Raw genomic sequence first — 14,934 nt, 5'->3', positions numbered from 1 at the left:
AATTTTTCTCTAAATTGCATGCACTTTATTCATAAAATGTGAAGTGATCCTGACAATTTATTGCGCAAGAAGTGCAAACAGAAGTGTAAACGAGTACCTTCCATCAAATGGTTTGTTCAAGATCAAAGGATAGGTTTGTGCTGCTGAAAGAGTGCCTGATGTTGTAAGTGTCCAATTAAAATAGGGCTATATCAAGGATTGAACGTGCATAAAAAACCTCTCTGTGCTATGTGCAGCAAAAAATAAGGGCACTTAAAAGATTGGTAAATGTGTTTATGACTCTGGAACACAGAGGAAGTCTTTGTTGCTGGCTGCCAGGGAGGAGATGCAAGGCAGAGAACAAATGACTGCAGCCACTAGCTCATAGACACTCCCTTCATGCCATTTTTTCCTTTCTGAACAGAGCAAACATACTCAACGCCGATTAAATTCCAAAGGAAAGGGATGTTCCCTTTATCAGGCCAGTAACCATGGCTAAAATATGCAGGTCAACAACCCAAAACAAGAAAAAGCAATTAGAATACTTTGGAGGCGGTTTCAGAAGTAACTTCGGTCAGATTATTAAAGGAAACGCTGGGAACAAATCGCACAACAACATCTGTGCTGCAGGCATCAATTATCACTAGTAAAACAATTAGGAATAAATTATTACTGTAATATACACTTCAGCATGTGATCATCAACCAAGGACAAAGTAGAGGACAGTTTCTATAATGGGCACCTGGACCAAAATATCAGCTTTACTCCACTGCAATAAACCGAAATTCATTCCCAGTATCTTGCCAATGCTGTATTCTGTGCATTATTCTGCATTTTTTGACTTACGAGCATGTACTTTCTATTGGTGCACACACTTGCATACTATTTTCTTTTAGGTAGTGTGGACTTTCATGTGGCGTTGTTCGGGGGTGCGTGGTAGCTAGGAGTTGGTATTCCATCAATCTTACAGAGAAGCACGCCAGTGGAATCACCTGAAATTATCAAAGACCTGGGTGGGCTGAGCTAGGGCCATGCTGTTTACTGTTATTTTCAATGTGTCAATCTTTGTAAAGGGAAGATTCCCTTTCTGGTCCTAACAAGGCAAAGGATGGCAAGGAGCCAGAGCCTGGGGCAGGGACATCCTACACTGGGAATATCCATTGTCTAATTTCGGACACAAGGGAAGATAGAAACAGGAGTAGGTCATTTAACTCCTTGAGTGATGAGATCATGGCTGATCTGCAACCTAACTCGATATACACACCTTTGCCTCATTTCCCTCAACAACTTTGCTTAACAGAATACTATCAATCTCAGCTTTAAATTTCACAATTCACCAAGCATTAATTGCCATTTGCAGTAGATGATTCCAAATTGGAGGGTGTTAAGCCCAATGAGGTGAGGTGTACAGAAGATCTCACAGTTATTTCCAAAAGAAAAGCAGGTTGGATCTTTAATACAGCCTGTAAGACAGGGCCAAGAAGGACATCAGTGTGATGGTGAGAAGACATGGCCCACTCCTTCCATCACCATCAGCCAGCAGGTGACAGGGGAAAATCTGCTGTGGTATCTGTGTGCCGAGGGGGTGCACTCCCATCGACTCAACAAACAATCAAGATCCAGGCTTAACCACTCAAGCCACTGTGAGATATGGTCCTTGTTTTGGAAGTTAGAATAAACTCTGATGCCCCTTGTAGAACTCTGCAAGCAGACATGTTTGAAAACCATTGGTTCATCATATCATCACAGACAACTATTACATGACTATTAAAAAGTATATTATCAGGTAAACTGAATTGATTTTAGCAGAAACGCTTTTTCCTTTTTTGGAGTTTGTGTATGTCACCCATTGATATTTTATAGTAAATATTCAGGCTTTAACTTTATTTCCTTCTTTATGGGCGGCACGGTAGCACAGTGGTTAGCACTGTTGCTTCACAGCGCCAGGGACCCGGATTCAATTCGTGGTTTGGGTCATTGTGCAGAGTCTGCATGTTCTCCCTGTGTCTGTGGGTTTCCTCCGGGTGCTCCAGTGTCCTCCCACGGTCCAAAGATGTGCAGGTTAGGTGGATTGGTTACGCTAAAATTGCCCCGTAGTGCCCAAACGTTAGGTAGGGTTGCTGGGTTACAGGGATAGGGTAAGGTGTGGGCTTAGGTAGGGTGCTCTTTCAGGAGCCGGTGTAGACTCAATGGGCCGAATGGCCTCTTTCTGCACTGTAAATTCTATGATTCTAAGTAGTTCCCTTCCTAAAATGTGATTATAATGGTGAGCTCGGGCAGCACGGTGGCCTAGTGGTTAGCACAACCGCCTCATGGCGCTGAGGTCCCAGGTTCGATCCCGGCTCTGGGTCACTGTCCGTGTGGAGTTTGCACATTCTCCCCGTGTCTGCGTGGGTTTCACCCCCACAACCCAAAAATGTGCAGAGTAGGTGGATTGGCCACGCTAAAATTGCCCCTTAATTGGAAAAAATAATTGGGTAATCTAAATTTATTAAAAAAAAACAAAATAATGGTGAGCTCCAGGGGTTACAATAAATACTGACCTTGGTCATTAAATAGAGCATTTCTCATAATTTGATGATCAATTGTCCGCAATTATCGCATTTCAGAACAAAACTAATTATCAGCTATGATACAGTGGTAGCACTGTCAGCTCTGAGTCAGACTGTGATATGTTAAAAACTCAGCCCAGGAAGTTGAGCAGTGCAGTACTGAGTGAATGTTACACTGTCAGAGGTGCCATCTATGGTGATTTGCGCACAGGCATATCTATGTATAACTGTATATAGTTTCACCGATGTATATATTTGTATTTAACAGCATAAGTGAACGCAACCATTGATTAATACATGTAGTGACAGTTATGACCTCCCACCAGTAAGTGGAACCAGACACCCATACAGACAGGGGACGGACAAGGAAGGGGCACTTGGTAGTAGGACGGACAACAGGAGAGGCACATCTCTCCTTAAGCTTCACAGTAACGTAGACACAATTGTTTGTGAATATAGAATTGCATGGTTACCATTCTGCGTATCAAGAACAAATACTTATTACAACCACATCTTCATGTTCTATGTGTGCCTTCATGATCAGGAGAGCCATAGAACACAACACCGTCTTCCAGATGACACGTTAAATCAAGGCCCTGTGTGGCTCTCGAGATGGACATAAAAGGTGAAGAACAGTAAGAAAGTTTGCTCTGGTATCCTGACTGACATTTATTCCTCCACCTACATCACTAAAGCACATTATTTGGTCATTTATTTCATTGGCATTTGACTGCATGTTATTCTCGACATCACGACAGCTTGCCCGTTGATCCAAATGGCCTTTTCTTGCCCCTCAAATGTACAATGTTATGAATTTTAATGCTCATTAATGTGAGAGTGTCAATGCAGTAGGGTATTTTTCCACTTTTCATCTCCAAACATTAGTTAGGTTAAATGGTTAAGAATAGACGCTAAGCTTGCCAGAACAGTAATATGTTCAAAGCACTCAAACTTCATGAGATAGCCTCTTGCATAATTATTTCCAGATGCAGATGGAGATTTCAATGGATGCGTGGAGCATTATCGTCAAGGGAATAGAAAATTGCGTGCAAGTAAATTTGAAAGGAATGGGACAATTAAAGTATCATAACAGGAGACAGAAATTATGAAAGCATTTAGAAAGGCTCAAGATGATTCCTAAACCATTAGCCGCCTTCGTCAAATCTGAAGGGGCAGGGTATTAAGAAGAGATAAATAATATGAAGGAAACTTAAACACTATTTACCAGGCCTGAGGACACAGGCAAGTACTATTTGATGCTTGCTGAAGCGGAGGTGGGAATGGATGAAAGGAGGGCTCTACTTCATGCCACTCCATGGCGCTGCCTCAATGAGGCTGAATTGCAACATACCTGGAAGAAGATAGAGTCCGAATAAGGCCATAACTATCCAGTACGTTCATTGGCTGTGCCAGATCTGTAAGACATATAAGACAAGTATCCTTACAGCAAATGGTGTAGCCCTGTATCTGGCTCCTTGCTGATTTGGACCCTGGGAGCTGTATCCATAAATGTCAAAATCTCTGCAAGTACAATTTGTGATATCTTGATGAGTGCATTAAATCAGGCGCTGCTGACAATGATCACCAGGGCATGGATTTTTGACTTTTTGATGTATAAAGCAGGAGATGCTGTGGCTGGTATGCCTTGAAGAAGTAGTCGGCATAGTGGTTGGTGAGGCCATTGGAGTTGTACTCACACCTATCTTGAGAGCCAAACCTCAAAATGAATGAATCATTTGATAGACTGAGGTTGCTTTCTCTTTGTTTGCAGTTGCAGGCATGCAGATACTAGTCATTGAGATTGTCTTGTGCAGCTTGATCTATCTGGAATCTTCTGCTTGTCCTCCTCTTCATCTAAACATTTAAATAGACAAGTTGGGAAACCTAATGGTCAACTGATGGTCAAAAACGAAAAATTACTTTGATTGGCAGAATCTCCTGGAAACGTAGCTGTTAGTAGGAAGAGGGAATTAGCACAGAAACAGACATTAAATTGTTGTTTGGTTATTACTTTGAATTTATTTCTCCATATAGCTCAGCACGTACTAACCCCAGATCAAAGATGTGTAAATGACTTCAAAGTGTCATGACCCAATAAAGGTTGAAAAAGTCTCTTAGTTTATCTAATAAATCAATGTGAATTTGTGCCAAGCTATGGGTGGTTTTGTTCCACAGTTCTGCAGAAATAAGAACTAAGTTGAGGGACTCAAAAATTCACACTGCTTTGGATTTTAAAGTCCCAAATCTATCTGGGTCGAGAGTTCAGTATGGGCGTAGCAAAGCGATTAACAGACTCGCTCCCACTCTCTGACACGAGACCAGGCCATCAATCTCATTAACATTGTTGAAACCCAGACTCCTGATCAAAACTGACACAAATTATGTGGAAGATGGCAGTGGTGGGAAATCACACAGTGGGTTGAGGAGGGGAGTGTCAAATTTGGGCCTTACATTCTACTAGTCTAAGCCTGACTTTGATTTTGGTGCAAAGATCAAAGGACAGTTTACTAAAGACTATTGTACCATCCTGACCCTCTCTGTACAATCCATATCATGAAAAAACTATTGGCGGGATTCTCCGATTGCCGATGCCGAAATCGCATTCGATGATTGGCCAGAGAAACTATTCTTACGCCAAAATTGGGGGCGGCGGCACCATTTTTCGGATGCTCGGCCCCCTCAAAAACAGCATAATCGCTGTATTCACCGCACGCTGTTGAGACGACCTCAGGACGTCACCAGAGGCCGTCCCTCAATGGGCCGACTTCCCAACGGCGTCGGTCACGTGTGCTCACAGTTTTCAGGGACGTCGCATGGCAGCTGTGGACGGTGCCAGTCGGGGTGAGGGGGGGGGGTGTTCCATTGGCCAGGGGGCTTGAGTGGGGGCTGGGGGGACCGGTGGGGGGTGGTCCAGGGGTGGCGAGGGGTGGCTACAGGGAGCCACTATCTGGCAGGCTCACCATGCAGGGCTGGTGCCATGCTGTACGGCATGGCCACCAAAGAACCTGCAGTTTTCTATTCATATCTGCAGGTAAAACCGCGGGCTTTATGTGGCACGGCTGCTCGCCCCCTCCCCTCCCCCCAAAACGGGCGGAGTATTGGTGCGGGGGCAGCACCGCGTTTTGGTCGTAAGACCAGACACATGCTCCAGACATAGTCTCAGAGTCGGAGAATCCAGCCCTATACATCTAATAGGGTTCCCCACATCCAAATCACCTCAAAAGAATCAGGAATCTGTGGGGCCAACAGAGGGCTGAATTTTCACTCCAATATGGGGACAAGGATGGAGACATGTGCAATGTAATTTCACCCCACCAGCCAATCCCACCAGCAGCAGGGCCAGGTTCAGCCGGGCAACCCATCTGCAAATAGAGGTAGCCAATTGAAGGCCAATTATCAGAAGATTTTTCAGTCAGCAAGTGAGCCCCCCAGCTGCCTGGAGACTGCTTCCCGCTGGCAGACTGGACAGGCAAACATTTTAGACAGCTTCCAGGGTCTTCACCGCCTATTTGTTCACAGCTGCAAGGTGCAGGCCAACCAATGGAAATGTTCCTCCCCCACAATGATGGCCCAGCTGCTATGGCTATTTTTTAATTTCAAGTTTGTTAATGTTGTTGGAATGGCACCACTGCATTCATTTTATGCCTCGGAGATATGCAGAGATGGCACACAGTTATATCTCAAAATACAACATGCATTTCAGGATGGAGACACCTATGCTTCTCTTACCTAAAATGGGAAGCTGCAGATTCTTCAGAACCCTTCAGCTTCAAGACCCCACCTACCAGTCTCTTGGGGAAGAATGACTTCCCCACAGTTTGAGGTCATGATCTCCAGTTGATCCTGACATTGGAGTCCTAACCCAAAACTCAAAACCACCATATGCTCTAACCATCATTAACCTAATAAACGTCAATCAATTATTAGATTAACTAAATATAATGAGTCAAATAGCAATAAAAAGCACTAATGAGTAACAAACACTCAGCAAACAAAAATCACATTTCTCAAATGTTTTCAGCTGTCACTTACTGACAAGCAAGTAGGTACCGCCAAACAGACCAATCAAATTATTCACTTAACACAGAAATTTTCAGATACCATTTTCTTCCTTCACTCAAGTGAGTGTATGCAGTTACATTGAAACTAGCAAATGAGAAAGAATATTGTGAAAAATCACTCAGGCAGCACAGAAAATAAGTCACTACGAGAAGCCTGTAAGAAATTTAACCTTCTGGTATCTGTGGCTTGGGGCTTGGGTATTGTTCATTTAGTTGGAATTCTGACACCTGAATGGAAGCTGTAGTTTTCATATATCCGTGCTCACATTAAACAGAAGTGGACCGTAATTTTTGTTTATCGAGCTCCTGGCAATAAAGAGCTCTCGCCAATTATCTGAACAGACCTTCGTATTTCGTCAGTGTGAGAGCTGTTGCTTGTTTGCGTAACTTAGGCAAGCTCCAGCCAGGATTCAAAGGTAGGCGGGTAACATTAAACAGCATTGAACTGTTTAGATCAGGTCATTGAGTTCAATGGTATGTAGTTGAGAAACAAAAATGTGGAATCAAATTATCCATAGTGTAAATTATTTTCCATTAAAGGGACATCAATGTCATGACAAAGTGTTTGGCTTGTTTCCCAGAGTGAGTTGATATCATGATTTATAACCTGACAGTAATGATACTTCAGTGCCCTGAGCCAGGGAGAAGAAAACATAATTACAGTTCCAGGTCAAGTTGCTATCCAGTAGCATCAGCTGAAAATGTACACATGTCCCTGTTCAGTAAAGACTGGACTCAAGCTTAACAACGATGCCCCAGGTATTATTAGCTTTTTGGCAATTGCATCCATCATCCAGAATGGCCAGTTGAACAAAATATTGCGCTGAAAGTTGATCAGTACGTGTGGAACTACACAGTAATATGAGTGAGTGTCTTCAGGAGAGAATGGTGGTGAAAGAAATCTGACTTCTCTTTCTTTCAAAGAAAATGTCAAACACTTCTCATGAGACAATATCCCTTTAAAACATGTCACTCTTTCAACTAATGTTTTATTAAAAAAGGAGATATAAGAGAGTGGCATGGCACACTGCCAAAGTCCAATGTGAACAATTTGGTTACATTCTTAGATTGTCATTTCAATCACTGTGAAAAAAAAAAGCCATGTAATCTATCGTGATGTGAAATGATTTGACTTGTTGGAACACTCCTTTTCTGATATGTGTTTAACCGGAGACGACTATATTGTGGGGATTTTTCTCACGAATGAATAGAAATCAGAAATGGGGCTTGGCATACAGGGAGCTCATTTTTCTCCTTCTTTCGACGTCTAAATAGGCAATGTAGCAGCTGTTTTTCATAGATCACAGGGTGTCACATCTAAGATGGATGGAATGCCAGATAATGGTTGGGTTCTTTGAAGCTTAGTCTGATTGGGCGCAGTTTGTTCCATATCTGTCATGCTGTCATCTCTATGAGTCATCAGCATTTCCAACATGAAACTGATAAAAGTTCAGCACAGTGCCTGTTCTTCCGTTCATGCACAAGAAGATCCCAATGGATAAGGAAGTTTATCAGAAAGCAGCCGAAAAATTAGATTGCGCTGTGAATCAAAAACAACTTATATTAATATATATCATACAAAAATTCCCACAAAGTAACATAAAGAGATTAGGTTAGTTGATCAAAGGGGCTGGCACAGTGACGCAGTGGTTAGCACTGCTACCTCACGGCGCCGAGGACCTGGGTTTGATCCCGGCCCCAGGTCACTGTCCATGTGGAGTTTGCACATTCTCCCTGTGTCTGCGTGGGTCTCACCCCCACAACCCAAGGATGTGCAGGGTAGGTGGACTGGCTACCCTAAATTGCCCCTTAATTGGAAAAAAAAGGGGGCCCATTTTTACCAACCGGCCAACCTACAGGACCCACCATTTGTGCTTATCTTTAATGCGACAGGTGAACCTGTTTGGTCCTCACAATCTCACTTGCTGTCATTCATTGTTACATTTCTGTATGGGTGTTCATCAGAGGTCATGGAGCTCACACCAGCACTGCTATGGATTCTCCTGAGCCGCTCTCCTCAGCAGATTCTGTTGAGATTCTGGTCTGTTTGTGTCTCTGGTCATCTCTTCCTTAGTCCAAAAAGATCCATCTTCAGTTCTTCACATAGCCCTGTTGCTTGCTTGCTGGCAGCTACAAAATGGAGGGAGCACACCTCAGTAATTTTGTGCGTGCCCCGAGCACATGATGTCAGTGTTCCGGATGCATGACATGCTCTCTGCTGCCGCTTCTGGCAGGAAGACTCCATCAATTTTTTTAATTAATCTTCTCCTGAGACAGCACGCTGACGTACGGAGGATGTGGTCTGCCCCGCTGGGCTCCTGGCCTGCGTACTGCTACATTCGGCTGAGGGGGCACGCCTGCAAGGGACAGCGAGCATTTTTGAAAGCCGGTTGCGCCCAGCATTTTGAAAAGCTTAGTCAAAGTTTAGTGGCTAGGCAGCTGCAGGCATGTCTGCCAATCATGAAGGCCAGAATTGTAGGAAGGCCGAGATCTCGGACGTTGTCAGGTTGGAGGCAGATACAGAAATAGGGAGGGGCAAGCCCATGGATGGATGTGAACACAAGGGAAGTTATTATAAAATTGAGGTGTTGCCAAACTGAACTGGGGCACAATTTGAGTGGGATGCATGCTGCACTCACTGAAAGCTCGTGGCCACATTAGTCTGGTACAGTGAGCTGAGGGTGCCAGTCACTGCCCTTAGACAGTTTGCCAGAGATGGTTGGCCTGTGGGGCGGTGGGGAGAGGTGGTGGGGGGAGGTGATATCAGCTAGCTCAGATGTCAATGTAAAATATATCTGGGAGGGAGGCAATCAGTTGTGAAGGGAGAGGCTGTACAGATTGTTTGTACTGTTAATATGGAACCGGAGAAGTTCCTTTAAAGTTTAGTGATTGGTTGCAGTCAGTATCTAATTTTGTCAAGGGGCCTGAAACAGGGTTTAGGCAGAGGCAGTGGACCTAGCTCTAGGTTCACTTGGGAGCCCTGATCAACTGCAGGGCACTAGTAAAACTACCAAGTGATACATATACAGCATGAAATAAGCATGTGCATGTCCTGTGAATTGGACATTTCAACACTTTCCTGCCTGAAAAACAGAGACTTGCAAATCAATTTGTCTCACTGTCATCTGAAGGGGATATTAAATGATCAGTTTACTCCTCCACACTCAATGCAAGAGTTACTGGGTAGGGTTTAAGGCGGCAGGACGCTGTGGTGTGTTCAGAGCAGTTTCCTGTTTCCCAACATCTTAACTCACCTCAAAACAGGAAGAGGAGAGCCAACCATTCCGGCAAGACAAAGCCCTACTTTATACGGAAATATTGCAACCTGATGGTGTTCTTAGTTTCAGAATGTTAATTTAACTAAAGGTTTCTGGAGGCATGCACAGGGCTACATCCAGCTGCACACCCTGCTGGAAATCAAAGGAATGGCAGAAATGCCAAGGTAAATAGAGTACACCCACACTTAAGGTTGGCTCATTTAATGTTGTTTTGCTTTAACGTCGTAAATAAAGCAGTGACAATATATCCCTTAAACATTGCAAGTTTCACTTGAGCATCATTTGCCATAGACTTCCTGTTTTGTGGTCTGCATGCGCATATGGGCCGGGATTCTCCCCTACCCGGCGGGGCGGGGGGTCCCGGCATGTTGGAGTGGCGTGAACCACTCCAGCGTTGGACCGCCCCAAAGGTGCGGAAGTCTCCACACCTTTAGGGCCCAAGCCCTCACATTGAGGGGCTAGGCCCGCGCCGCAGTGGTTCCCGCTCCGCCGGCTGGCGTGAACGGCCTTTAGCGCCTCGCCTGCCGGGGCCGAAAGGACTTCGCCGGCCGCCGTAAGTCCGCGCATGCGCCGGGGTGGGGGTCTCTTCCGCCTCCGCCATGGTGAAGACCATGGCGAAGGCGAAGAAAAAGAGTGCTCCCACGGCACAGGCCCGCCCGCCGATTGGTGGGCCCCGATCGCGGGCCAGGCCACCGGGGCGGGGCACTCCCCGGGGTCAGATCGCCCCGCGTCCCCCCCCAGGACCCGGACCCCACCCGCGCTGCCTGCTCCCGCCGGTCAGGTAGGTGGTTTAATCCACGCCAGCGGGAGAGGCTTGTCAGCAGCGGGACTTCGGCCCATCGCGGGCTGGAGAATCGCCGCGGGGGGCCCGCCGACCGGCGCAGCACGATTCCCGTCCCCGCCAAATATCGGTTGGCGGAGAATTTGGGACACGGCGGGGGCGGGATTGACCCCGGCCCTGGGCGATTCTCCAACCCGGCGGGGGGTCGGAGAATCCCGCCCCAGGTGAGTGTAAGTTGTTTTTACATTTATTTATATTTACAGTTATTTGTATTTGATTTATATTTCTAAATTTATTTTTTGAAGGTTATTTCATTCATGAATGTAGGCATTTAAGAATTGCAGCATTTTAACTTTGATTGTATTCATTTTTGTTCGCTGTGAAAAATGCCTAACCTACAGTATTAATTTTATATTTAGTGCTTTATTTTATTTTTCACGTTATTTCAGCTAAAAATGCACAGTACTGCACATGTAGAATGCAGTATTTCAACCTGTACGTTGTTTATCCCGGTGAGAAATGTCTGACGGAACCTAACTCCCGTCTTTCCATTCATCCCGATTAGAAGCTGCGATTCACTTCAAGTCATTTCACTTAAAGTTGCAGGATTTTCAGGATTGCGACCGCAAGATTAATTAGGATTTACTGTATATAAATGTAACCTTACCCAAACCTCCTTGAGTTCCTCTCCTAATTTTTGCTCCTGCAATTAACTTTTGACATTATTTTTGCCAGTTTGAGATGCTGCAGCGCTTAAATGAAGCCTGGGAGTTAAAATGAACTCTTTGAATTTCCTTGCTCTCTGTACACTACCCACTCCAAGTTATAAGCCGCCTCTAAGTTTCTGTTTACTCTAGGTACTCCTGTGTAAACGTGTGAGGATAGAGAGAATACACAGCCTCAGCAAAATCATTTGTGGAGATCCTGGGAACTGGATTCTGGTGGGATTAAATTCTGCTAAACAATCTTCACGCCATAGATTAAGTCAATGATTAATACAGTGTGTGGTCATACAAAGTAAACAAGAATGTATCACTGAATCTCTGTCCCATAACAGTTATGTCTGGTTAAAAAATACATCAGATTTATACTGTCACTTAAATTTGGCTACATAATACTTTCATGGTGTTTTTCAGCCTCAGGGTGTCTGAGATGCTTAGATTTCAATGTCATGGTTTCTATTTAATATGCTGTTCAATAAATTACTTTTCATGCTATTTTGTTGATTGTGCCAATATAATCTGTTCTTTCCAGACACTTTCTCCCAACATGAACAACTGTTTTCTTCTCTCTCCTTTTCTCCGTGCCCACTTGGAGTGAGGCAGTTGCGAAACGGGAAAGATCAAAGGTTGAAAGCAGAACTGAAACCTGAAATGCTGCAAATCACCACGTCAATACATAGAGATAGAACATAGAACATACAGTGCAGAAGGAGGCCGTTCGGCCCATCGAGTCTGCACTGACCCACTTAAGCCCTCACTTCCACCCTATCCCCGTAACCCAATAATCCCTCCAAGCCTTTTTGGTCACTAAGGGCAATTTATCATGGCCAATCCACCTAATGTGCACATCTTTGGACTGTGGGAGGAAACCGGAGCACCCGGAGGAAACCCACGCAGACCTGGGAGAACGTGCAGACTCCGCATAGACAGTGGCCCAGCAGGGAATCAAACCTGGGGCCCTGACGCTGTGAAGCCACAGTGCTATCCACTTGTTCTACCCGTGCTGCCCATCAATCTGAACAAAAAGGCAGGTTTTTGATTCACTTACCAATTTATTCCTTTTTTCGTTTGCCTCCCGACTGTGAATATCCTGCATTTTCTGCCGTAGATTTCAGCTTGAAGCTCGCAGTACAGAATGAGCTAGATCAAAAATCACGGGTGCAATTCAGCGGACTCAAGTTAAAGTCGGCTGAATGGCACGCTTAGCACCGAGAAAGACCCTGCTATTCAACGGCACTTTGCCAGTTTTGTTGCCTGGGCAAGAACACCCCACCGAGGCTACTCTCCACGTCACTTCTCCACGTCCATTTGTAAAGGCAGCCTCGATATTTTGACATCCACTGTGGCTTCAGGAACCCAACTTTGCCCAACTTCCAGGGTTCTCCTTCACCCCACCTCTTATGGGCAAGACCTCGGCACCTTGGAACTGCCATCCTGGCACCCTGGCAGTATCCTTGCCAGCCTAGCAGTGCCACGGTGCCCAGGTGGCAGTGCCAAGTTGCACAGATGCCAAGAGGAGTGCCAGGGTGCCAGCCTGCCCTGTCCCGACCACCCAGGAGCCTCAACTCAACCCCCCCCCCCCCTCCCCGAGGTGCCATCATGACTAGTTCATGACTTTGTGGACTTGAACCAAATGGCGCCCAGTTGATCCTCGCTGGCAAGTTTGGTGAGTCCCAAGCTCCGGGTGAATTGGGCGAGCATATGTTTAAGTGAGTCTAATGGCCCATTTAAATATGCACACTTCAATCTCGCCCAGTGAGAGCGAGATCCAAGTCACAGCCGGCCACGAGATTGCATTGAATTGCAGGAGACATTTCAAACACTCCAATTGTCGATGAAGGCCTATCGTGAGATTCAACAGCCTGGACCCAACACAAGTCGAGCACAACGAGGCCACTGAATCGCGTCCCACATCGTTTCCAGAGTGAAGAGTGTTAAGAATAAGCCGAACATCCTACGTGGGAGCAAATTAATTTATCATCTGTTGTGCTGAGCAGCAGCTGTTCGTCCTGTTCCACAAAGTGCAGCACCATTCCAGTCACCATGCCTGAATTTCACTGCAGTAAAATCACATGAAAACACGCAAGGCAGAATTCTGAGCCCACATTAGCTGTCAGCGTAAATCAGGGCACAAAATCCTGCTAGTCGGCAAATGCGATTCTCACATCTATGACAGTATCGGAAGAAGTGACCAACGCACATTACTTGTGGAGCCAAAGTCCCGTCTTCACATTGAGGATACCCTCCGTCGTGTTGTGTGGCACTGCCACCCTGCCAAACAGGACAGACTTCAAACAGATCTAGCAACTCAAGACTGGGCATCGATGAGGTGCTGTGGGCCATCAGCAGCAGCAGAATTGTATTCAACCAGAATCTACAACCTCCTGGTTCGGTATATCCCCCACTCTACCAGTACCACCAAGTCAGGGGATCAACCCTGGTTCAATGAACAGTCCAGGAGAGCATGCCAGGAGCAACATCAGGCATACGGAAATATTAGGTGCCAACCTGATGAAGCTACAACTCAGGACTACTCATTTTTTTCCAAACAGCATAAGCAGCAAGTAATAAATGATCAATAAGCGATTCCACAAGGTACGCATCAGATCTAAGCTCTACAGTTCTGCCACATCCAGCCGTGAATGGTGGTGAACACTTAAACAACTCACTGGAGGAGGAGGCTCCACAGATATCCCCACCCTCAATGATGGAGGAGTCCAGCACATTCGTGCAAAAGACAAGGCTGAAGCACTGGCAACAATCTTCAGCCAGATGTGCCAAGTGGATGATCCACCTCTGTCTCCTCTGAAGATCCTCAACATCACAGATGTCAGTCTTCAGCCGATATGAGTCACTCCACGTGTTATCAAGAAACGGCTGAAGGCACTGGATACTGCAAAGGCTATGGGCCCTGACAATATTCCTGCAATTGTACTGAAGGCTAGTGCTTTGGTGGGCTGGATTCAACCTGTTTTTTGTGTACATGACACATGTGGGCAATTTTCCACATTTCCGGGCAGATGCCAGTGTTGTGGCTGTCCTGAAACAGCTTGACTAGGGGTGCGGCATGTTCTGAAGCACTAGCGATCAAGATGATGATCTCCTGTTGGCCTGCTAAAGATATGGTTCCGATGCCTGGACTGGTCGAGGGGATCCCCAGATGATGTTGTGCATTATAATGGTCTGCTGCGCTCTGCACAACCTGGCACTGCACTGGGGCGAGGTGCTGGTTGAGGAGGAGATGGAGGAGCACCACATCTCTCAGATGAGAAGGAGGTCGAGGGGGGTGATAATGGTCAACACCCAGGGGAGGTGGAGGAAGGACCTGGACCCGAATTGGATGCAAGGCTAGGGGCGCCCTGATTCCCCCTGCTTTGGGGAAGACTAGTGTGGCCATATTTGCCCCCCCCCCCCCCCCCCCCACCCCCAACATTGGGTGTGAGATAATTAGGACTTGTGCTCTACCAGCAGGAGATCATTGTCTTGATCGCTCTCAATGCGCAGGAAATGAGATGGTGTGACTGAACGATCCCTGGGACATCCCTGCCTCCACCTGCTGTA

General features: G+C 45.9%; 1 long non-coding RNA gene across 1 annotated transcript in view; it reads right to left on the bottom strand.

The window, feature by feature from the left end:
• LOC119968609 overlaps positions 1-6,346 on the bottom strand; it is a 43,604-nt gene extending 37,258 nt beyond the window's left edge. The window contains exons 1-2 of the long non-coding RNA XR_005461152.1: positions 6,261-6,346; positions 3,883-3,946 (exon numbers count right to left, since the gene is read on the bottom strand). This is a non-coding gene — a long non-coding RNA (uncharacterized LOC119968609). The remainder of the gene's footprint in view (positions 1-3,882; positions 3,947-6,260) is intronic.
• Between the last annotated feature and the right edge of the window lie 8,588 nt (positions 6,347-14,934).

This window comes from Scyliorhinus canicula, chromosome 7, assembly GCF_902713615.1.
Source record: "Scyliorhinus canicula chromosome 7, sScyCan1.1, whole genome shotgun sequence".
NCBI lineage: Eukaryota > Metazoa > Chordata > Chondrichthyes > Carcharhiniformes > Scyliorhinidae > Scyliorhinus > Scyliorhinus canicula.
The sequence above is the reverse complement of the archived record's forward strand: the minus strand, read 5'-3'. Positions and strand labels throughout refer to the sequence as shown.